Raw genomic sequence first — 25,886 nt, 5'->3', positions numbered from 1 at the left:
AGGGCCTCCTTTCTGTCCCTGATTCAGGAGTGACAGCCAAGACTGAGTTGTGCCTGCTTGCCTGGAATTACGACTTCTGGGGAAGAAAACGATTAACATGGTTGCAGAAGGCTGGATTCTTAGAATCGGGCTGTGTCAGAGAAAGCTTCTGGTCAAAACTACAACCCACCCATTTTACAGATAGGGAAACTGAGGCCAGAAGAGAGGGTACATTTTCTAAGTCACTGGATCCCTAGGGTCTGGTGCCTAGTCCGCTGCCCTGGGGGAGTCCCAGGGAGGTCTAGGGGATATAGGCAGGGCAATGGGCTTGGCCAATCCAGATGGCCAGGGCCCTGCTAGGCCACGCATTAAAGTTCTGGTTGCTGGATTGTGGGAGATCCAGGGGCCCTGGGGGAGAGACCAGGAGACATTGGGTGAGGAGACCTTGGGGAACCAGTTGTTTCCCAGCCAGTGTGGGGGTGCTGCAGTATTTTAACACCAGCCATGCACACACCAGCGCCGCTTCCTCCACCACATCCCTCTTGCTGCGATAGGTGCAGCTCCTTCCAGCCTCAGCCTCCGTGCTGCACCCTTTATATGCGTTTTCCTCCACAGCCTCACAAGCACCCTGTGAGGCTGCATTTTTAACTTCAAGGACCACCACTTGCCGCGGGGAAGTGACCTGCCGTGGTCCCACAGCTGGTTTGTGGCAGAGGCAGAAGTCAAGCCAGGCCCTGTTCTAAGCACTTTATGTATATGAACTTATTTAACTCTCACAAAAACCTTTGCACAAGGACTATAATTATCCCAATTTGACAGTGGAGGAAACTGAGGCTCAGAGAGGCGACATGGCTTGCTCAAGGTCACCCACTTGGCTAGTGGCAGAGCTGGGATTTGAACCCAGGCTGTCTGGCCCCAGACACCAAGCAAAGGAAGAGGGGTTTGTGGCAATGGGGTGAAGGTGAGAGGAAGGATGGGGGAGACATGCCCCAGTGGAGGAAGGACTTTTGAGAACAGGGGTGTCCAACGTTCAATCGCATGTGTGATGAAATTCCCTTTGTCACCTCCTTCCTGCCAGCATCACAGAGTTGTTCCTCTTTGGTCTTCAGAGCAGGTGTGTCCCAGGCTGACCCCAGATAGCATCGTGCCTACAGAGACAGCCCACCTGGGATGGGGACATGACCCTTACACTGAAGCAGCAGAACGTCAGAGCCAGGGGGCCGAGAGGGGAGCAGCCCTGGGCACAGTGGAGGGTGTCTGGGCCAGTTGGGACCAGGACCAGGGGTGCTGAGGCCATCAGAGCCTCAGTCAGATTAAAAGCAGAGCTACGCAAAGTGCAGCTGCAGGCCCCGTCCTGTCTTTGAACTATTTGTTGCTGGACAGTGATTGTTACTCTTGGAAACAAACATTTCAGAAGCAATGGTTAGAAACTATTACAGCAATTTCACACATTGCCACAATATCCAAGTGCCTGATCAGTGGCTTATAGTTTTCGTTTCTTTGTGTTTTAATTTCATTTTTCAACAACTCATTGTTAGTGTATTTTTCTCAAATGTATCAGTCTCCAGTGGCTTGAAAATAAAAAGAAAACACTGGCCTTCCCCAGATAGCCAAGAGGCACTGCTTTTACCGGAGCTACCCAGTGGTGAGAAGCTGGCACTCGACCTGAGGTACAATTCAACCTAAAATAAAGCTGTAAGGTAGAAGTTCTGCTTTTGAAATGAACAAAACTTTCATGTGAGCTGAAAGAGATGTAACTTTTTTTAGGTCAGGGTTTCTCAGCCTCCGGCAGGATTGACATTTTGGGCCAGACAAATTATTTGTGGTGGCGGGGAGCTGTCCTGTGCGCTACAGGATGTTTGACAGCATCCCTGTCCCCTGCCACTGGATGCCAGTGGCACACACCCTCTCCCCACTTGTGATGATCCAAAATGTCTCCAGATATTGCCAAATGTCCCCTGGGGAAAAAATATCACTCCTGTTGAGAATGGCTGGTTTGGATGCTCTGCTTTTCTGTATGTGAAAAAGAATGTGTCTAGGAGAGTGTCTGTACATGCAGGTGTGTGTCTGTGTGGGCCTGGGCATGTGTGTGCTTTATTCCAGGCCCATCTTCCTCATTGCCTGGCCCCATAGGCATCTGTGTTTGCAATCCTGGTGTCACCCATTACTCTCAAGTAGCGCCCGTCAGATCTTCCCTCCCTACAGGCTGTCACTGAGGCACAGTCTATGAAGGTTGCAGTGGAAACCAGGGGACCCTCGGAGCCACTGTCTTCACTGGGTGAAGCTGCTCTCCAATGCCTCCCACCCCCCCTCAGATCCCTACCCACACCACACCTCCCAAGACACTGAGGCACAGACAAGATCTCAGCAGTTGGACAGAAACCAATGCTCCTGCCAGAGAAGGGCTTCAGGCCTGAAGAACAACAGCCTGAGGTTAAGTAAAGGGGTCATCGAGAACCAGGGGTAAGTAAGAAGCTGAACTGTCACCTGGCAGGGGAGCTGGTGGAACAGAGGCTTGCGGTGGGGAATTTGGGGGAGTGCAGCTTGTTCAATCTGCACGTCTGTGCCCCAGCTCTGATTCAGGGGACTCTGACTCAGAACAACCTGGGCAGGGTCCCAGGGTCTGTATTTTTAAAGCTCACCAGGTGGTGTTGATACACAGCAAGAGTTGAGAATCCCCTGGGAAGCTTGATAGAACTATAAATTCATGGCAAAAGCAAAGGAAGGAGTCTGACAGTACCAAGCACTGCTGAGGATGTGGAGCAACTGGAACTCTCAGACACTGCTGGTGGTGATGTCAAGTGGTACAGCTACTGTGGAAAGGTGCTTGACAGTATCCATTAAAATTTCAAGATATGTATATTCTAAAATATATCTCAATAAAGCTGTTAAATATATGCATATCCTATGGGCTGGTGCCAATTCCACTTGACGGTATATATGCAACAGAAATGTATGCATTTAGGTATCAGAGGCATGTTTAGGCACCAGAGTATTCACAGCAGCATTTTCCATGAAAGTCAAAAATTGAAACAAACTAAAAGTCCAACCACAGTAGAAGAGATCAATAACAATGGTGGCACATCCACACAATGGAACTGTTTTTTACTAAAACGCTCCCAGTCCATTTATTGGCCACATGAGGTGGTCGTCAAGAGACAAGTTAGAAGATTCTCACAGGAAGTAGTATAATAAATGCCTGGCAGCACGAGGGGTTCAACAGACGTGAACAAGGCACAAGAGGTCTGTCTTCAGGAAACAGGCCAGTCCCCACATGGAGCAGGTGACTCCTGTAAGCCTGTGAGGCTCAGGGTTGTCGTGTCTGGCTCTGGCCTGCTGGAGCGCATGGTCCCTGGAGCCCATAGCCAGCTTGGTGGAGCTCAGCGTCCAGTTCGTACTTCTCAAAGAACTTGTCAGTGAAGGGGATGCAGGTGAGGAACTCACACCGCTCACAGCGGACAGGATAGAAGTAGAAGAGGACCACCAGGCCAGCCAGGAAGCCCAGGAAGACCACCTGAAAGATGATGATCTGGCAGCATTTCTGGTACAGATTGAACTTGCCAAAGCTGATGTAGGGCTAGAAGGCGAAGGAGAGGAAGAGGCCACTGATGAACCCCGAGGTGTGGGCAAAGTTGTCGATCCAGGGCAGCAGCCCAAAGGTGAAGAGGAAGAGCACCACAGCCAGCAGCTTGAAGAAGGCATGCCAGGGCCACTCCAGGATCTGCCAGCTCTGGAAGAGCTCCACGAAGAGTCAGGCCAGGATGCCAAACTGGGAGCCAGCCGGAATCACCACTTCTTGGGACAGCAGGAAGATGGCACTGGCCAGGTTGCCAGTGACACCACTCAGCAGCTAGATGATGGCTATGTGGTGTCACCCTGCCAGCTTCTCCAGGTCCTACAGGACTGTCATTTGGAAGCACATGGACACCAGGCAGTGCAGGATCCTGGTGTGCAGGAAGAGGGACAGCCACAGGCGGTAGAACTGGTCAGGCACCTCAGGGTTGAGGAAAGGCAGGAGCCCACACACATCATCCATGCAGTGCACCTGAGAGCAGAGCGTGGCCTCCTCATGGAAATAGCCCATCATGAAGTCGCAGTACTCCCGAGAGGTGATCACATACTTGCCCTTGGTGCCAACGCAGCAGGACCACCCTGTGATGACACCGTCCATGTGAAGAAGGTTGGTGTGGTTCCTGGCGCTGTTTTTGGTGCAGATCGGCCACTTGGTGATGTCTTCTGGCCATTCATGGGGGTCTTCCCGGGAGGGCTCATCACATACCCTGGGATCCTGGTGGCAGACAGAGCCAAACTGTCTCTTGTGGCTGGCAAGCTCTGGGGCGCTGGGATGGATGGGCCACGTCACCCACACTGTCAGCGTGGACGAGCACTCCTCCTCCGAGGTCTGCAGGCAGCCCGACCTGTCATTGTGCACGCAGCAGGCCAACTGCTTCTCACACTCGGGCCCGCACCCTGAGCAAATGAAGCTGTGCACCTGTGGATCCTGGCACACGCAGGGCGAAAACTTGGCGCCCAGGTGGATGAGGGCCTCCGAGCTGGGCCCGATCCAGAAATTATCCTGCTGCATGTACTTGATGTTCTCATAGACCCCATGGTTCCATAGCACCGAGTCCACCATTTCATGTTGCGAGAAGCCCACGGGCATGATGCCATAGATGCACCCGGCTAGAACGGTGACAAGCGAGTGCATGAAGGTGAGCCAGTAGGTGAAGAAGGGCCTGTGGTTGTCCATGTCCTCAATCTGTCGCCTGACGGAACTGTCGATGTGCTTGTGGTAGGTGCGGCTGGTGAGCTGTCCCACCATGCTCAGCCCATACAGCCGCTTCTCCCGGGCGAAGAACTTGCACACTGGCACAGCGATGCGCTGGCCCTGCCGTGGCCCCACGGTGCTCACCACCTCCTGTCGGAGCCGCACTTTGGGCTGGGAGGCTGTAGCGCCCTCCTGCTTCCGCTAGCCTCGCTCCAGAAGCAGCATAAGTGGCTGTGCTCAAGCTCACTGCGGTCCAGGGCCCTGCTTGTGAGGTCCTCCTGCTCCGGTGCCTTCTCCCAGTCCTGGAGTGCTGCCTCCGATGGGGACTCAAAAACTTCGTCCAGGTATGTGGACAGCTCTTCATGAAGGATACCTTCCTGGGCAAAGAAGGATATGTCCAGCTCATCAGGGAAATCAGTCGTGTCCTCTGCCAGAAAGCTGGTTGGAGTGAAGTTTCAACGCTATGCCTGGCACAAGGTGCCGTCCCTAATGCCTTTCATCAGTGCTACAGCTGCCCGGAAGCTCATCTTGACCACTGACTCTCGCTTCCCACAACGGAAGTTTACATAACAATGAAAAAGAATGCGCAACATACAACAAAACGGATAAATATCAAAAACATCATGCTGAATGAAAAGGACTGGACAGTGAAAAATATACACTGTATTATTCCATTGATAAAAAATTCAAGAACAGGTGAAAACAAACTTCCCTGTGCAGTGATACACATAAGGTGATAACACCATAAAGAACAGCCAGAGAATGATTTTCAAAAAAGGTCAGGAGGGTGGGTACCTCTGGGGGAGCAGAAGGGGGATACGATTTGAGATGAGCCCATGTGGCAGGGTGGGGGGATCTTCTAAGGGGATAGCAATGTTCTGTTTCTCAACCAGGGTGGTTATGAGGGTGTTTACTTTTCATTACTCTCTACGCTGCACCTCTGTGTTAAACTCACACGTATATTTTATAATTTTAAGTAAAAGAGGAGAAAAAAGATGCATCTGTGCCACTGCCTGCAATGCTGATTCCTTATGTTTGGGCTGGGGCCTGGGATGAGCGTTCTGAATATGCCCACACCACCCCCACGTGATTTCAGTTCACAAGGTTCTGGGGCCACACTGGGGCCTAAGACGTCTGCTGAGCACACATGGGGTGAGGAATCCAGAAGCCAGCCTCAAATGGGTGGGTCCCACCTCTCTACCCATTGCTGGTTTTGAGTGGTGTGTGGTACCTGAGGTGGGGACCCAGCAAGCCCCCAGCAGAGCAGCCGGCCCACAGGCCACCCTCAGTTGATGCCAGTCCTCTACAGAATTGTCCTGTGGGATATTCGTTTTAATAGGAGCATGCTGGGCTTACAGAGGGACTCCAGACAGAAGGGTGGGAGTTCGTCACCAGTCACTGGAATCCCACAGCTGAGGCTGGCAGCCTGGAGAACCCACCCTGAAGGTTGGGCCCTTTAACAAAAGGGTGGGGAGGAAGCAACTGAGGGGCTGTCATCAGGGAGGCAGCTGGCATCTGCTGGGGCATCTGCTGAGGCCCGCCCTGTCTCCCCAGAGCTTGAGGGGCATGCCAGCAGGCGGGCAGGAGAAAAGGGGAGCTTCAAGCCCATGCTCTGTGTTAGAAGTCACAGAAGATGGCAGCTGCGTGGAGGCTGTGCCCTCTTATCAGCCAGGACAGGCTTGGGCAGGTGAGTCTTGACCCCACCCCATCACCACCTAAGGTGGTGATTTGTTAATCACCTGCTAAGTGCAGGCAGCCATGGCCAGTGCTGGAAATGGGAGGACCCACCCTGTGGGGCTCAGGACTGCTGTGTTATAAAAGGCAGTGAGTGGATCGCGGGTGTGGTGAGAGGGTGTAGCAGGGAGCAGCTCCAGGAGGCTGGGGGCAAGGTCTGGAGATCCGTGGGAATTGGCCACACCAGGAACCCCAGGTAGATAGAAGAGTCTGGGCAGGGCGTGGGGTGGGCTGACAGTGAGCACAGGCTGAGCCTTCCACGCAGCAGGTGTGGCTCTCAAAGCTTTCCTGCATTCACTCCGTCCATCCTCAGGACGGCACTGGGATGCAGGCGCTGTGAGTCCCATTCTACAGATGGAGAACTGGGCCGCAGAGAGGTTAAGAAACCTGCACAAGGTTACACAGCTCATCAGCAACTGAGGCTGGATTGGAACCCACTTCATTACGCAGCCTCACATTCGGCTTGTTTTTCCCCAAGAATGGAAAGACCAGTGAGCAAGGAAGGCAGGGAGAGGCGAGGGTGAGAGGCCTGGTGCTGGGCCACGCTGAGCCGGAGGACCATGGGAAGACTTTGAACTTGATCCTTACAGCAGTGGGGAGCCACTGACCATAGAGAGGAAGTAATGATATCAGATACGTATTTTACAGGTGCTCTCCTGCCATGTACAGCCTGACCGTGAGGCAACACCGGCCAGTCAACAAACATGGCCTCACTGGTGCAACATTTGCCAAGAATCTTGTGGGCACCATCTTCTCTTCAGGCCGTAGGTTCCATTTTGACCCCACTGTTAGCAAGGACATCTCAAATACCAACGTACGAATTTTACCGACTTTGATGACTGTAAGGAAGCCCTGTCCTGCACAAACCCCATCAACCACTTGAACTATTGATTCATCCTCTAAAAAGCACAGTTAGGCTACTTTCAAGTTTTTCCACTTTCAGTCTTGCTTTGTTGAGATAGGTTTCATGAAGTCTTTCCTAATTAAAGTTTGTAATGAGGATTTGATTCGCCAATCCATTTCTTTGCTCGTAGCTCCTATACCAGTTGTAGACAACTTCTACCACTGTGGAGTTCCTTTTTTGCCCATTATTTCCTTCGGCTCCAATTCTCTCCCGTCAGATTTTGGCAGAATTTAATGTTGGCATGGAGATTAGATTCGTCTGTCAATTTTTAGATCAATAACTATTTTTACTGTGCACAGTTTTAGTTGATGCCAGTTTTATTTTGTGTTGATTATTTTTACTAGTGATGTTCATGATGAATTGGATAAGAGACAAATGGTACATGTTTCTTTCTTAGGAAACTGATGAGAAATCGAAAAATGTGAGTCAGAAAAAGAAAAGAAGACAGACAACCAAGAGAAAGAGATCCAGCAAAAGACAGAGGCTGATAGAGAGGCAGAGACAGGAAGACACAGAGACAAAGCAGAGAGAGACACACGCAGTGATGATTTGGCTCCTGGCCACTCAGTGGAGTCAAATGACAGTGTCCATTCTAGTGTGCCCCATTGCCCTGCTTCCTCTACAATCAAAAGCTGGACATTCCCACCTCCAGGCAGTTGCCTCAACCTGGAAGGTCCTTTCCTTCTGGACTCAGCTCAGGGTTGCTCATTCAATTGCTCAGAACAGCTTTATCAAAATAAGATAAAAGGTCACCCAGATGGTGTCCCAGCAGACATGACCTCTGGGAAGATACTGACCAACAGACAACACCCCAGGCCCAAGTAAAACCAACTCATCCCTTGGTCTAAGTCAAGTTGCTCACATGTACCCTAGGTGCATGTGCGGGTGGGGGTCCCACTTGTGAAGTATCTAGCAGGGCACTGGCACACAGTGGATGCTTAAATAGTGCCCCTCTGCCCTGATGTCATCATGGTCCCTACCTCAATGGGCTGGCTAAGGATGATGCAAACCCTCTCAGATCTGGCTTCGCTTGCAACAGAACAGTGGCCTCATCCTTGCCCAGGGCCTGTGGGGTGAAGAGGATGTGAGCTTAAGGTCTCCCTGGTTCAGCCTTCAAGCTGGTGAGGGGTCCTCCTTTGCAGGACAGACCTAGACTCTGAGATTGAGCAGAGGCAGACTCTCATTGGCCTTCTCTTCCTGCCATCTCCACGGTGTGGAGCTCCACGTTAAGAAAGCCTCTGAGGCTGAGCCTTCGGGAAGGACTGTGGTGATCGATGAGCACTGTCATCGACAAGGGCCAGGGGAGCTTGTCTTGTGTTTCCTGCATCTTTAGTTGCTGCACTGCAAAGACCAAGAGCACAGAGACCTGGGTCTGAGCCTTAGCTACACCACCTCCAGCTAGTGACCGTGGGCAAGTCATGTCACCTCTCTGAGCCTCAGTTCTTCATCTGGGAAATAGGGATAATACCATGATTTATCTCATAGGGTTGTCATGAGGACTAAGAGAAGTGACACATACGTGGGTGCTAATAAGAATTTATGAAGGGGCTGGGCACCATGGCTCACACCTGTAATCCTAGCATGTTGGGAGGCCAAGGTGGGAGGATCGCTTGAGGTCAGGAGTTCAAGACCAGCCTGGCCAACATGGTGAAACACCGTCTCTACTAAAAATACAAAAATCAGCCAGGCGTAGTGGCAGGCACCTATAATTCCAGCTACTCGGGAAGCTGAAACAGGAGAATCACTTGAGCCCGGGAGGCAGAGGTTGCAGTGAGCTGAGATCGTGCCACTGCATTCCAGCCTGGGCGACAGAGCAAGACTCCGTCTCAGAAAAAAAAAGAAGAAGAAAAAAAAAAAGAATTTATGAAGGAATGGGTTTTTCCTCCCTTATTTGTCAGGTGAGTCAACAGTGAGGTAGAAGAGCTGTGGTCTGAGCTGGATTATTTTCACATGTAGTGACCCATGCCAGCTGTTTTCTCTCTCTCTGGCCCTCAATTTCCTCTCCAATAAAGTGAACCTAACAGTTTCTTGTAAAAAGCTAAATACACACTTAGCATGCAACCCAGCAATCCCACTGCTAGGTATTTAGCCAAGAGAAAGGAAACACATATTCACACGACACTTGCATATCCGTGTTTAGGGCAGCTTTATCCACAGCATCCCAAACTAGAACCCACACAAATGCCCACGAACAAGTGGATGGATGAACGCTCTGAGGTACACCCACTCCCTGGAAGAACAAGGCACTGACACGTGCAACCACATGGGTGCGTCTCAAAACAGGCTGAGCCAAAGAGGCCGGAGACAAAAGATATCCATGCTGTGATTCAGTTTATACGAAACTCTTAAACACAAATCAAATACATACCAACAGGAAGATCAGTGGTAGCCTAGGTCTGGTGGGAATGTTCTAATTGTACCTTGATTGGGTTGGTGGCTACACAAATGTATACATTTGCCAAAAAGTACTAAACTGTACACTAAAAATGAGTGTGTTTTATTGTATATACATTAGACTTCAACAAAGTTAATTTTTTTTAAATGTCCCTGAGACAACCTTCTTGCAAACTTTTCACGGCTCGTATGTGATCGGATGGGAGGATGGGCATGTAGGAACTTTGTCAGGCGGGAAAGCACTTCACAGGTGGGAGGCATTGTGGTAACTTCTATGGTTGGTACTGAAAACAGCAACTACAGCCCAACAACGCAGGTTCTACTGAGAGTCTCCCACCAAGGTGAGAATGCCACAGCCCTGGAGTCAGGCCCAATCAGGCTGGCGTTCAGTCTCCCACCTTCACAACCCGCTCTGCCACCTGCCTGGGGCAAAGTGGCCTTCCTCCCCGAGCCTCTGTTTCTGAAATATTCCCCTCAGCTTGGCTCTGGGCTGAACACAAGGTATGCCATCAACCCTTATCAAATGTTGATTTCTCCAGTATCGCATTGACTGTGAGACCAGGGCAGAGAGGAGCAGCCTCCCCAGGGCTCACAGCTCTGCAGCAGCAGAAGCAGACAGAACCTCACATCCTTCCATGCCATTCCTGGACTGGCCTCTGGGCTGTACCCGATGCCACACGGGGTGGGGTGGTGGGGTGAGGCTGTCCATCACACGGGTAACAGGTTCCCTCTGTGGCTCTCGTGACAGTGTCTGGCAGCCTCTCCTTTCAGCATAGAGGCTGATGGCTAAGTCACTGCATGCCAGGGTACTCAGAGAACTACTGTGTCCAACACAGGACTTCATGTTGGTCCGTATGGGGCAGGGGCTGGGTCTGGTCACCTCCACACTCCAGCACCTAGAGCAGGTGCTAAGCCAACACTCATTTACAAGTGGTCCATGGAGACCACATTGTGCCAAGTCCTGGTGGCCCCAGAAGGTTCTCCTCCCTCTCCCTCTGCTAAGACCCCATGGCCTCTCCTGCCTTCCCTGAGTGGTTTCTCCCAGCCTCAGGTGGGAAAGGGACCACACATCTTTAAATTGCCTCCTGGTGTTGGATAAGCACCTTTGCTTCCCCATAATGGTTCGTTTATGTGTCAACTTGGCCAGGCTGGGCTGGACGTGATGGTGCACACCTGTAATCCCAGCACTTTAGGAAGCCAAGGCGGGAGGATCACCTGAACTCAGGAGTTCCAGACCAGCCCTGGGCAACATAGTGAGACCTTGTCTCTACAAAAACTAAAAAAAAAATTAGCCGAGTGTGGTGGCCTATGCCTGTAATTCCAACTTGAGAGACTGAGGCAGGAGGATCACTTGAGCCCGGGAGTTTGAGGCTGCAGTGAGCTGAGATTGCACCGCTGTACTCCATGCACTCCAGCCTGGGCCACAGAATGAGATCCTTTCTCAAAAACAAACAAACAAACAAACAAGAAACCCCAAAACCCACAACTTGCCCAGGCTTTAGTGCCCAGTTGTTTGGTCAAACAGTCTGGTTGTGGCTGTGAAGGTATTTTTTAGATGTGATTACATTTAAATCAACAGACTTTTGAGTAAAGCATTTTACCCTCCACAATGTGGGTGGGCCTGACGCAACCAGTAGTGAAATTAAGAGCAAAGACTGAGATTCTCTGAAGAAGAAGGAATTGTTTTCAAGGCTGCAACATAGAGACCCTGCCTGAGCCTGCCTGGGCTGCCCTGCAGATTACTGACTGCCAGCTCCACAACTGCATGAGCCAATTCCTTTAAATCAACCTCTCTCTCTCTCTCTCTCTCTCTCTCTCTCTCTCTCTCTCTCTCTCTCTCTCTCTCTCTCTCTCTCTGGATAGACATGATAGATGGATGGATAGATAGATGATAGATAGATGGACGGGCGGATGGGTGGATAGATAGATGTTCAGATGAGTGGATGGATCTATTGGTTCTCTTTCTCTGGAGAACTCTAACTAATACACTCTTGGAGCCCCACCCTCCTCATCCAAATGAACTGAGGCTCCCACAGTGGATATCAGCTGTTTCTGCCCATCCAGCATTCAGACCTCCTTTTGGTAACAGCACCCTGATTTTGCTCTGAGGAGACCCCTCCCCCATCCCCTGTCCGTGTGATTTCCTGGCTTATGGATAAGTTGGGTAAGAGCAGCAGGTAAGACTGACTGTAGAGGGGGGTCTCCCTCCCACACCCCCGTCCATGTGGTTCACAGGGCTGACATTGCTTCCAAGATAGGCATAAGCCAGGTTTATCCAATCGGAACAGTCCTTTCTCCAGGCCACAGTGACTGGCTGAGAGGCCAGCACGTGACCTCACACTGTCCAATGGGAGACAGCCCCAGGACTTTTGCTGGAGCCATCTGCATGTTCTTTGTCCACTGGAAGGTAGAAAAGCCAATAGCCCAGAGAAAGAGAGAAGTGAAGGATGGGAAGACCAAGCTCTGATGTTGTCCCTTGAGCCCGTGGATACAGCCCTTCCTGAAGCCGATATGAGCATTGAAGTTCTCTTTCTCACTTGGGCGAGTTGGGGTTGGGTTTCTACCACTTAAAACCTAACACTGCCTGCCTGCTACTGCCTTCTTGGAAAGGCGTGAGAAGGAACAGGTAGTCGTGGCTCAGCTGATAGAGTTTGGCCTGGCCTCTGTTTTGGATGCTGGTGTTTGCAAGCTTGGAAGCAAAGCGGAGGAGTGGGGCAACAGAGGAAAGACTGTGAGACAGGGGAGAAGTAATGGGAAAAGGAATTCAGCCGCAGTGCTGCCAGGGAGACAGGCTAGGGGAGACAAGAGAGATAGCGGTCAGGGAGCGTGATGCGTTGCTCCTCGTATCTCAGGAACTCCTCAGGAAAGCCACAGTTATACTCCCGCTGCAGGGTATGAGAGTCTCACAGTTCCACTTCCACACAAATGTTCAAACACTTGGAATTGTCAAAGTTTCTAATGTCAGCCCTCCTGGCAGGTATCCCACTGTGGTTTTAATTTCCATTTTCCTCACGTGAGAAGCTATTGAGCACCTTTTCATGCATTTACTGGCTGCTTCGATCACTGCTCAAGTCACTAGCCCAATTTTCTATTGAGTTGTCTGTCTTCTTCTATAAGTGTTAAATACAGCTGCAAGGTAGGCACAGGGTGAGACCGGAGGCCACCCACAAGATTTAGGCACATCTGGATGGATCTAAAGGGGGTCTTTGCACAAATCACCAAGTCTTTCTAGCTTGGATGTTTTAGGAATCTGTGACCCTCACTCTTAGATTACAGGAAGGATTAAAGCAGGAGGTCTGGAGAAGAGAGGAAGTGAGGGCCAACAGATATCTGCTTCGTGTCCAGAGCCACTTCACCTCACTGTGCCGCAGCCACCCTTGTCTTCCCTGAACATGTCAAGCTTGTTTGCGCCTCAGGACCTTTGTATTTGTGCATACAGTTCCTTGCAGGGCTGGTTCCTTCTCATCATTCAGAAAGTCTTCCCCAAGCATCTCAGCTGAGAAGGAGTCTCCCTCCCTCTCTATCCCCTGATTCTGCTTCATTTATTTTCACTCCATGACCTAATTAGTGTGTACATCTATTTGTTGACATGTGCTTGACTGACTTGCCCATTAGAATTGAAGATCCATCAGGGCAAGGTCCTAGTCTCTGTTGTGTTCACCACTGTGTCCTGAGGGCCTAAGGCAGTGCCTGGCACATAGTAGCTGCCCAGTAAACATTTGTTGAGTGAATGAGTGAACAAGTCTTAACAACCCTGTTAGGTAGACGCTGACTATGTATTCATTTCCCAGATGAAGACACTGAGACTCAGAGCAAGTGACTGAGCAGGAGTGGAACCCAGGTCTTCCTGACTCCATAGGTTGCCCTCGCTCCCCTGCCCCTCTCCAGCTTTCTTTCGGCTCTGGGGGTGGCAGTTCCATGAATTCTTACCCTGTCTTATAACCGTTTCCTGGCTCGTGGATGAGCTGGGTAAGAGCAGCAGAAGAGACTGACTGCAGTGGCGGTGGGGGGGGATTTGGGGGGCTGGGAGCCCTGTGATGAGGCCAGTGCATGAACCAGATGCAGGGCAAGTTTACAAACCTAGGCCCACCTCAGTGGTGAAACCATCACGAGAGATGTCTCAAGAGGTGTCCTGAAAGCCTCCTAGTCCAACCCCCAGCCAGAACAGGAACCCTTTTGACAGCAACCTTGATCAGGGCCCACCACCTCCCAGGGCAGTCCAGTCCAGTCTTGCCCAGCTCCAAGGGGAGCACAAGTTACTGGCGCCTTCTTTGACCAGAGCTCAGCTGGGAAGCCAGGAGGCTGGGAGGCTAGGAGGCTGGGAGGCCAGGAGGGAAAGCCCAGCACCTCCTAACTGGGAATTCTGAGCACTGCTGGATGTGTGGCAAGAAATTAGGTTAAAGGAAGAATAATCAGCTCATTAACCCCCTTGCCAGACTCCACATGCTCACAGAGGCCTGCTTCTAAGCTACGCTGCTGTCACTGCCTGCCGGGATCCGGGTGGAGTGGTAAAAGTGAGATATTTTATTTATGTGTCATGCATATTTATTAGGAAGAGGTAAATAAATTAGCTGCCTGCCATCTGCAACCACCAGTGTACGCCAAGTTCCTTCCCTCCTCTTCCACCTTGGGAGGGGCCACACCAGCAAAGCCCAAAACTTGTGAAAAGGAGGGGCTCCTTTCTAGTCAGATTTCCTCCATAGTTTCAGCAGTCCTAGAATTAGAATTTTTCCAAGAGGAAATGGATGCCAGTGCTATCCTAGGCCACTTGCCAATATCTGATCTTCCCAGCAACCCTGAAAGGTGGGTTGCCATCCGCATTTTATAGACAAAGACACTCTGGTTCAGAGAGGTCAGGTCACTTGCCCAGGGTCACACAGCAGGTGAGGGGAGTAGCTCAGCTCAAGTCACGGAGGCCCAGGGACTTCTGTGACAAGCCAGAGAGAAAAGCTGGACCAGCAGGTGACTGCATTCTTGCTCTGGCATTAGTTTCTGTGGGGTCCAGGCTGGTCCCATAACTCTCTTGGCCCTTCTGTGTTGAAAGGGAAAATAAAACACAACAGAACAGAATCCACGTGGGGCTGTGTGGAGAATCAGGTCACCATTCATCCAAATCCTGAGTGTCATTCAAGCCCACTGTGGAGGCTCCTGACTCTGCGAAGGGGCCACATGACCCCATGACCCCTTGCTGCGTGACTCTGTGTGTATCAGTGGACCTCTTGGAGCCTCAGTTTCCTCCTTTGTAACATGGAAAAACAACTTTCGGGGAAGAGGTGCTGGCTACAAGGAAGAGGATTTCGCTGTGTGGAAATCCTTGTAAAACACATGTCCAGTGGGAGGTGGGCAGCAGGCTGGGACCACGGACTATGGGCAGAGGAGGGGCTCCAGGATGCCCAATGGTGCTGCAGAGCCCAGAGAGGGGCCATGACTTGCCCAGGCTCACACAGCAATTAGAGCTGTTGGGAGCTCTAGAACACCTGCCTCTCAGACTGCAGAGGAGGATCCCAGATCAGTGAGCCTAGATCTGAATCTCTTATGAAGCACCCATCCATCTCCTCTGGAATCACTCCTGCCCGCAGCCCATAGTGAGGCAGCCCACTCCTGCCTCCTGCCTCACTGCCTCACTCCTGCCTCACTGCCTCACTCCTGCCTCACTGCCTCACTGCCTCTGCCTCCCTACAGGGTCTTTTCATTAAATGAAGTGCAGAATCCAATGCAATTGCTGTTGATTTTCCCCAAGAGGCCACCTGCCACCTCTTTCCAGGATGCCTGTGGGGCCAGGACTGAGGCAAGGCACTCACACACCCCCAAACAAATATTATGGAGTTGTGTTGTTGTTGTTGTTGTTGTTGTTGTTGTTATTGTTTGAGACAGAGTCTCGCTCTATTGCCGAGGCTGGAGTGCAGTGGCACGATCTCAGCTCACTGCAACCTCCGCCTCCTGGGTTCAAACGATTCTCCTGTCTCCCGAGTAGCTGGGACTACAGACGCCCGCCACCATGCCCAGCTAATTTTTGTATTTTTAGTAGAGACAGGTTTCACCATACTGACCAGGCTGGTCTGAAACTCCTGATCTCGTGATCCACCTGCCTCGGCTTCCCAAAGTGCTGGGATTACAGGCATGAGCCACCACCACCACGCCCGGCCATATTATGGAGATTTCAACAAAAAATATTTTTAAAGGTGTGTGATTTAATATCTTTGAACCTGATGTTAGTGAGCCCCCATGGGGCCCACACAGCCTCCCTATAGCTCTGGGAGGTAGAATTGGCCCATTTCACACATAAAGGACAGTTCAGAGCAGACACAGGCCAACTTGGGCCCCCACTTCTGGGACCGAGGCAGCTGGAGGGGAAAGGGACTGCAGCTGTGCAGAGCCACCTTGTCCTAGGGTGACTATCAGAGGAAACAGGCATGAGCTGCAAGGAGGAGGCAGGCTAGGCTTGAAGGAGACCAGAGAGAGCAAACCTCAGCCCCCCAGCTTCCTTCAGGAGGCATATACACAGCTAGCTCAACCAAGCACCCACTGCATACCAGGCACTGTCACACTGGCTCATTTAATTCTCACCACCTCTCCAGCAGAAAGGTACCATTTTTATTCCATTTTACAGATGAGGAAATGGAGGGTCCCTTCAGCCTAAAGACGACAGAGTCGGGGGGACAGCAGATGTAAGGTCTCAGGAATGAGGAATCAGAACCCACATCAGCGCCCCCCACTTCCCCACCCCCATATGCCCCCACCCCCATACGCCCCCACCCCCCGCTTAAAGCACTACAAAGGTTTCCCATGATGCTCAGAAGAAACCCATATTTCTTCCATCGGCCTGGCACCCCTGCTGAGCCCTCTGCCCTTACCCCATTTCACTCTTCGGCTTTCTCACGGTATGGCAACCACACTGGCCTCCGTTCTTCAAACACACCAGGCGCACTCTTGCCCCAGGGCCTTTGCTCCTGTGGTCCCCTCCACCTGAACCACTCTTCTTCCAGGTCTTCCCTTGGCTGGGCCCCACACAAATGTCACCTCCTCTAGAAGGCCCTCCCTGACTACCCCATCAACTTCTACCATTCATCCCCTTGCCCTGTCCTCCAAACAGCACTTCTTCCCCCAGTGAACTCTTATTTGTCCCGTTTCTGGTCCATCTTCTCTGCTCCACAAGGACAAACACTCAGTCTTATTCACTACTGTACCCCAGCACTTAGTGACTGGCATGTGTGAGTTAAACAGTTGTAGAATGAATGAAAGAAGAAACAAGGAATCCACCTGCAGGGCTGGGTGCCAGGGCCAGGAGGCAGGCAGGAGAGGCAGCAAATGCTTAGGTTCAGGCAATGGTGACAACAGCCCTGCCCTCCCCCTGAATACCAGTTTCCTGAATCAAAGGTCCTGGGGTTAGGGGCACTTCCCAGAGGAAGCGGGAGGCCTCATGGAATGTGGAGAGGGCTAAATGGCCTAGAACATGAGGAATAGCCATACTCCAGGAGATTATGTGGCCCTTAAAAATGACAAGTGTAAGAAATAACATCTGCGGGGGGAAAGCCTACATGAATTGCATGATAGGCTGACGGCAGCCCCAGGAAAGGTGAGTCTTACTGCAACCTTATTTAAAAAGCCCAGTGCTCACTGGGCGCAGTGGCTCATGCCTGTAATCCCAGCACTTTGGGAGGCCGAGGCGGGCGGATCACAAGCTCAGGAGATCGAGACCATCCTGGCTAACACAGTGAAACCCCGTCTCTACTAAAAATACAAAAAAATTAGCCGGGCGTGGTGGCGGGCGCCTGTAGTCCCAGCTACTCAGGAGGCTGAGGCAGGAGAATGGCGTAAACCCGGGAGGTGGGGCTTGCAGTGAGCCGAGATTGCGCCACTGCACTCCAGCCTGGGCGACAGAGGAGACTCCGTCTCAAAAAAAAAGAAAAACAAAAAGCCCAGTGCTGAGACAACCTTGATGTCCAACCATGGGGGAGCAAGTAAATAAACCATGCCTGGAATGACCACTCCAGGACACATGCTGCAACTCAGGGGCTTTTAATAATCCAGGGAAATACTGATCCTGTAAAGGCAGGTGAAGAAAAAACAAAACATAAAATAATGTGTGTGGTATGACAGCAACAAAAAATAAATGATAGTTAAAAGACTGAAAGGAAATATACCAGAGTGGCCCTGGGGAGGGGGCAGGTGGAGGATGATTTTCATTTTCTTCTTGGTCTTTATTTTCAAAATAGTCTATATTTAACAACAATTACATGCTTAATCTGAGAAAAAGTCATTTCATTTTAAGAGGATTTATTTTCTTAAAGATTGCCAGAAGCCAGAGAAATGTGTCCATATCAGTTCTGTATGGAGAAGGGGGTCCATTGCACGGCAATTGTCTTTGTTTATTGATGTTGCTGTGCTTGATTATTAAAACTAGTTTAAATGTCCAACAAACATCTTATGTGGTTTTATAAAATTAGAAATGTAGAAAAAGGAGAAACCATGAAACTGGCCAACAGGAGGGTCGAGAGTCCAATCCTAGCTCAGGCACTAAGTTAAGCAAAACCCTTCTCTTTTAGGCTGAGGTGGGTGGATCACCTGAGGTCAGGAGTTTGAGACCAGCCTGGCCAACACAGTGGCATAGTGAAACCCTGTCTCTACTAAAAATACAAAAATTAGCCAGGCATGGTGGCGGGCGCCTATAGTCCCAGCTACTAGGGAGGCTGAGGCAGGAGAATTGCTTGAACCTGGGAGGCGGAGGTTGCAGTGAGCCGAGATTGTGCCACTGCACTCCAGCGTGGGTGACAGAGTGAGATGCCATCTCCAAAAAAACCCAAAACAAAACAAACAAACAAACCTTCTTTTTTCTGGGCCTCAATCTTTTCGCCTGCAAAATGGGGTTAACCATCCCTGCCTCCCATTGTTTGGTAGGATTGCGGCTTCTACAGAAAGAGCTGTGCCTGTGCCCAGCACATGGTAGGTGCTCAGCAAATGCCAGGTGCTCTTTGCCCTCCAAGACCCCAGCTCAGGGTCCTTCCAACTACTATACTCCCAACAGGTAGGCAGGGCTCCTCCTCAAACCTTTTCCTTTCTTTTTTTTTTTGAGACGGAGTCTCGCTCTGTCCCCCGGGCTGGAGTGCAGTGGCCGGATCTCAGCTCACTGCAAGCTCTGCCTCCCGGGTTTACACCATTCTCCTGCCTCAGCCTCCCGAGTAGCTGGGACTACAGGCGCCCGCCATCTCGCTCGGCTAGTTTTTTGTATTTTTTAGTAGAGACGGGGTTTCACAGTGTTAGCCAGGATGGTCTCGATCTCCTGACCTCGTGATCCGCCCGTCTTGGCCTCCCAAAGTGCTGGGATTACAGGCTTGAGCCACCGCGCCCGGCCAAACCTTTTCAATCTTGCACTCCGTCTGTAAAAAATGTGCATTCTTCTGCAGTGACATATCCATATTACTCATAAAGTATCCGTGTATTACTATATTTGTATATCATGCACATTATACAACATACGCAAAAAGAGAAACAAATTAAACTGTGAGAGAAAATAAATGTAAATGGAAGCTCTCCATATTTGTTCCCAACCTCCTCCTCAGGAGACTCTCCTGGGCATGGCTCCTGCACCCACTTGGGAGACCGCTAGCTGTGTCTGTGAGTTCCTGGAGGGCAGAGTTCACCGAGGTCTTAGTCACTGCTCTGTTCCCAAAAAACTGTTGGCACTCAGTCAAGAGTTATTTAGTGAGCTCTGTGGCTCAGCCTGGTTTGTATCAGAAGAAACAAAAGAACAGCAAAAAGCAAGTCACTCAAGCCAGAGTCTGACTCCTTGGGTGTGAGGAACGCTGGCCTCCCCTGGGACCCTGGGCCACCCTCTTTCCTTCCCTGGACACTGTCTCCCTACCTATTACCCAGGAGAGCCAAACAGAGAGGTCTCTGAGAACAGGTCCTTTCTGCTCAAGCCCCTCCCCACTCACCCAAGGTAGGTGGCCTCTCCTGGGACCCTGGAGACCACTGATGTGCACCCTCCTGGGGCCCAGCCTCACTGTAAAATACAGCTGCACCCACCCGCCTGCCCTCCGGGACTCCTGCTGGCCCAGAGCCAGCTGCCTACAAACCCCCAGATATAAATCTTGAGGCTCAGTTCCGTCAGCACAGAAGGCAAGCAGTGAATTTAAGGCTCCAGGGTCTCCAGCAGGAAAGCTTCCTGGGATAATTCATTTTTCACCCTAGAATAAATTACCGTCCCTGGATGACAGAGGGGAAGCATTTGCTCATTTGGTTGAAAAGTGGTTGTTTGAAGGGCCCCCCCACTCCTCCCACACAGGGGATTCCCCAGCAAGCTTCTAGTTGGCTCCCAGTTTCTAGGACTATCCATCCAGGGACCTCCAAGACACGGGCCTCATGACAGACCCCTCACACCCAGCCCCCCAAAACCTGCCTCCATCCCTCTCCTCCAGGCTGTGGTCTCTACCCCACTGAGCAGAGGCCTGGGGCTAAACAGAAGCCGCCTGCTCACTCGGGGCCTTGAACAAGCTAAGCCATCTCAAGTCTTTATCCGTTTTGCAAACTCACAGAAATCCTAAGTGGGAGCATAAACTGGAACGGCCTTCTTGGGGAGCCATGCAGCACTGGGTGCGGGACACGTCCTATTTCTTTAGTTGGAGGATGGGTGCACTGGGGATGTCTTTATGTTGCTCTTTAAAAAATACGAAGGTACCCATCACTCTTCATTGTGTACAATATACCTTGTGATAAAACAGCAAAGTGTAGAAGAGCATGATAGTACACAACTCTTTGTGTAAAAAGGAAGAAATGTATTCACAGTTGCTTCTATAGGCATAGAAGAAATTTCTAGAAGGACAGTCTAGAAATGGATGATAGTGGTTGCCTACCATGGGAGAGGGCGGGACTAGGCAGATGGAAGACAGGGGTTGGAGAAAGGTTCTTCACGGATGTGTTTTGAGGTTTTTTTACCTGCACAATGTGACTGAGTTCTCAGGCCAATCCCCTATAGACAGTCGGTTTATTCCTTTTTAAATTTTTATTAACACTGCAACAAACGCCCTTATTCATATAGTGTGTCTGTGATAGGTTTTTCTCTAGAGTGGATACTTGGAGAAGGAGTGGCTGGGTCAAAGAGTGTCAGCACTTGCCATATCGACAGGTAACTGTCAAACTACCCTCCATGAGAGCTCTACCCACTTATTGTAGATGTCAGCCTCTACTTCCCCCACAATCCCACCAACACCACAGACTACACTTTTTTTTTTTTTTGAGACGGAGTCTCGCTCTGTTGCCCAGGCTGGAGTGCAGTGGCACGATCTCGGCTCACTGCAAGCTCCGCCTCCCGGGTTTATGCCATTCTCCTGCCTCAGCCTCCTGAGTAGCTGGACTACAGGCATGAACCACCACACCTGGCGACTTTTTGTATTTTTTGTAGAGATGAGGTCTTACTGTGTTACTCAGGCTGGTCTCAAACTCCTAGGTTCATGTGATCCTCCTGCCTCACCTCCCAAAGTGGTGGGATTACAGGGGTGAGCCACCACACCCAGCTAAACACCATGAATTTTTAAATTTCCCATTAAAATTGATATTGCATGTGGCTTTTATGAGTGTTTTCCTAATGCTAACAGGATAATCTCCGAGAAGGTGAGGCTGGCCTTCTTTCAGCCCTTTCTGGCCGTCTGTGTTTCCTCTTCTAATCACTGCCTGCTCAGGCCTGTTCCCAAGCTCCTGAATGCTTACTTTTCTTACTGATTTGCAGATCTGTGTGTACTCAGAATATCATTCTTTATCTGGGATGTAGGTTGTAAATACCACTCCTCCTCATCTGTGTCTTGTCTTTAAAACTTCTGAATGATTTCTTTTGTTATACAAAACATTTTACTTTTTATTTTCCAATTTTTCAATCCTTTTCTTCATCACATCTGCATTTGGACTTCTTCTCTCATCTGATAAGGCTGATGCCTGGACTTGTGGGGTTATTACAAGGAGTAGAGAGAGAATGAATGAAGCTCCTAGAAATGCTGAGCAAATGTTCCTAACATAGCAAGGATGGTCATTTCAGGGGTCACCCAGCCTCCACTTGCTTCTCTCCTTTTAATAGCCAGCAGGAGCTTTCTGAAGATGTCACTTTTGCTTGAAAACCTTTCAACTCCCTAATGAGGATGAAGCTCAAATTCATCTAGCGAGTGAGTTCAAAGTCTCAAACACAAAGGCCTCTACCAGCTGAGCAGGTGATTAAGTGTATAAAGGGGCTGGGTGGAGAGTATGACAATGTGCCCCTGGGGGGAAAGCAAAAATGCAAACCCAGGGTTGCCTGATCTTCCAAAGAAAGCACTAAATCTATATTTTTGCATGCGAACGTCCTCCCCCGTTGAAAACTTACTGGTAACTGATTATTTTTTAAGCCACTGTTGGAGTCAAACAAGACCCACCTGTGAGCCAGATGTGGCTATTTCTGCCCTCAACAATCCGGCTCCAACCACCTCTGCAGAGTTGTCCCTCCACATGTGCACCTCACACAGCTGACAGGCCAGTCACACGGTTCAGATGTGGGCACAGCACACTTCTCCCCACTCTGTGCTTTTGCACATGCTGACCTCTCTGCCTTAAATTCCTTTCCCTGCTCTTTCCTTCTGGCCAACTCTCACTTGCTCTTGAAAACCCAGGTCAAATATCAACTCCAATTCCCCAGCCCCAGACAGAATTCCACGCTCCTTCCCTGAGTGCTCCATCACTCCCGTGATATTAATACTCCCTGTATGATCTTGAGCATCATACTTCCAGAGGAAGCTGCCTGGGGACACAGAAAGAGCCTTGGCTTGACAGAAAGACATTCCTGAGCTGAAATTCCCGCTCTGCCACTTCCCAGCAGCGCATCTTTGGGCAAGTGACTTAACCTCTCTGTGCTTCAGGTTCTCAATTGTGAGATGGAAATAATCAGACCTATGCTAAGTCAGGTTTCTGGAAAGATAAATGAAATTATGTAAAAGAAGTATCTAGAATGCAATAGGGGCTTAATAATGGTTTATGCAATGAAAGAACAAATGGAATAAAGAATGAGTATTTCCTCAGAGTTCTATAGACTCAGCACATGGAAAAGTTAGCTAACTTTCTAGAAGGCAGCCTGGGGTATTAGCCAAACTGTGCCTCTTGCCTTCTTTTCCAACCTCCTGATTTCAGAGAAAGCTGTGGGCCCTCTATCTCCCAGTGCCATGCACCCTGAGGACCCTCTGGGGGTACAGCCATTCAAGGGCAAGGACTACACAGGCGTGAGTCCCAGTAGGTAAACTGAGGCAGACCAGATGTCAAGAAAAGGAGAGAGAAGATGTGAGCACCTGGTGCCCAGCAGGCACATCAAGAGGAAGGGAAGAAGCAGCAGCCTCTCGGGCCTCTGTATCCACATCTGTCTGCTCTGTGAGATCTGGGACTTTGTCTATCTACTTCAGCTCTGTATTCTCATGTCTGGCACATAGTAGATACCAAAAAAAGTCTGCTGATTGAATGGATGACTTTAAATAATGTGAATAAGGCTGCTCAGTAAAATGTAAATGGCCATGCGAATGCATCCAGCAGCTCCACATAGAGGGACATCTCTGCCATCTCCACACTCAGGCCTGTCCTAGCTGCTCCCAGGCTAGGTCCCTGAGCTTAGCTCAGAGTTGGGGTAGGGGAACTTTCAGAGAAAGGGTGACAGACAGGACCATGCAGAAGTAGGTGAGAGGCTGATGATCCATGGGGTCTTCCAGGGCTCAGAGGCTCCAAAGCTCCCACCCTGGGAGGTGCTGTCCAAGTTTAAAGAGCCCCGAGGCTGAGTCTCCTGCCAGCAGACCTGCATGGACAGGCTCTGGATCTCCAGCTGATAAAGGAGAGGGGGAAGGAGAGAGGGTGGGAGGTCATCAGGCCCTGGGAAGCCCCTTCAAACAGTTGACCCCACACACTCCACTGAAGAAACTGGGCTCAGAAAGGCGAGAACTTGCCCAAGGTCACCCTCCAGGATGTGAACCCATGTTTAGCTCTTCTCACGGTTTGGGCTCTTTTCACGAAATCCAGCTGGCTAGATATTTGGAGCCCCAATTCCCAGCACCGGCGGGGGTGTTCGACGTCAGATGTGAAGCTCTGGGTTTCCAGGCACCCAACAAGCCACTCTTCCCCTGACTCCTCATGGTAGCCTAGCACAAGAATAGGCTGCTGCCTCCATTTCCCCATCTGCAGTCTAGTGTCTTGCTTGACCCTGTTCTTTGGAATTCTGGCCCCAAAACCCCATGACCCTGGTTCTTGGCCAGGATCCTCCTCCAGAGCAATAGCATGGAGCCACAATGCTGCTGCTGTCTGACTAGCTTCCTCTTCCCAGACTGAGGACTTGGAGCCACAATACTACCACCATCTGACTCGTGCCCTTCTCCCAGAACAAGGACATGGAGCCACAATGCTGCCGCCATCTAACTTGAGTATTACCTGCTCCACTGGTCGCACCCCTGCCTGGTACACCCATAGGCCAGGACCAGCCTGGTGTCGCCACATACATGTGGACACTGCTGGGGACTAATGTCATCCCCAACCCAGCCCAGCCTGGCCTGGATTTCCCCAGCTGCTGGGGTCTCAGCCCAGCACAGCTCAGGTGCCAAGTTCCTGACACTCGTCTGCCCCTCAGTCCAACCTGGGGAGCACAGTATTTGTCTCTGCTTTTGGCTTAGATCTTGAGAGAATATTATTTATATTACGGAGAAAAAAAATTCCTGAGATAAATACTTGCTCCAAAAGCCACTCCGACTTTCCTCTGACTCAGTGTCTTGTCTGGTTTCTCAGACACAGGCCTAAGGGCCTCCCCACTGGGCCACAAACATGACTGATCCTCATGGCTCCCACTTCCGGCAACTCAAGAATCAGACGAGAACAACTTACCACCATTTGCTATGTGCATCACCAAGCCTCGTTCAGTCCTGGCTAGTGGACAGAAAGCATCACACAAACCAATGACACAGTCACCATATGGGTCCAGGGCTCCTACAGTTCTCCCAAGATGACCCTGAACATGGGTTTTGTGTGACAAACCAGCAATGATGCCACCCCATGGTTCACAAGGCGCAGGCCAGCCTCCCTTCTCACAGCTCGGGTGCGCTGCAGGTTGGCAACATCCCCCGTGCTCTGGAGGCTAAAGGCATCGAAGTTTCTCGAGAGGGATGCTGCCAGCATTTGGGGTGGAGAGTTCTTTGGGCAGGACTGTCCTGGATATGCCAGAGATGTAACATCTTACGAGGTGGGCAGATCACGAGGTCAGGAGATCGAGACCATCCTGGCTAACACGGTGAAACCCCGTCTCTACTAAAAATACAAAAAATTAGCCAGGCACGGTGGCGGGCGCCTGTAGTCTCAGCTACCCAGGAGACTGAGGCAGGAGAATGGTGTGAACCCGGGAGGCGGAGCTTGCAGTGAGCCGAGATCGCACCACTGCACTCCAGCCTGGGCGACAGAGCAAGATTCTGTCTCAAAAAAAAAAAAAAAAAATTACCGAGGCCCCGAAAGGTCAGGCAGTCACCACGGGAATCACTCATAGTGTTGGGAAGGACCACAGACTGACCCCGGCTCAGGCACTGTCTGAGACACCCAGCCAGCCGTGGTGTGGCCATAAGGGTGCTACAGTCACAGAGCAAGTGGGGTGGGGACACACACAAGTAGGGAGAGGCTGCCTGGCTCCACAGGTTGCCCCTTGCAGACCAACAGCTCTGGCCAAGCCATTTTCCCTAAGCCTCAGCATCCCTGTCATGGGGCCACAGGGAGGGCCAGATGTGAACAGGGGCAGCCCAGGGCCTGGCTCGCAAAGTTTGCTTCCTCCCCCTTCTCTTCTTTATTTCATTCACCACTCACCTAGTGAGCACCTACTGCATGCTGGCTTCTGAGCTGGGTACTTCAGACTCACAGAGGAATGGGATGGAGTCCCTGCCCCCATGAGGCTCTACATCCAGTAAGGGAGATACAAGCACATGCTTTTGTTCCAACAAAGTCAGAGGGGCTAATTCTGCCATGTTGGCGGGGACAACAGGAAGCTGCACCCACAGGCCTGGCCTTGGGGTCAGAACTGGAGGAAACCACCACTTATAGGGTGAAGAAGAGGACAGGAGAGGCACTCCAGGCAGGGGCAGC

General features: G+C 50.9%; 1 pseudogene; it reads right to left on the bottom strand.

The window, feature by feature from the left end:
- Positions 1-3,193: 3,193 nt before the first annotated feature.
- On the bottom strand, positions 3,194-25,297 carry LOC104676646 (annotated as a pseudogene).
- Positions 25,298-25,886: the final 589 nt, after the last annotated feature.

The sequence above is a fragment of the Rhinopithecus roxellana genome, chromosome 1 (genome assembly GCF_007565055.1).
Source record: "Rhinopithecus roxellana isolate Shanxi Qingling chromosome 1, ASM756505v1, whole genome shotgun sequence".
In the NCBI taxonomy this organism is placed as follows: domain Eukaryota; kingdom Metazoa; phylum Chordata; class Mammalia; order Primates; family Cercopithecidae; genus Rhinopithecus; species Rhinopithecus roxellana.
This window is presented reverse-complemented; position numbering and strand designations above follow the sequence as displayed.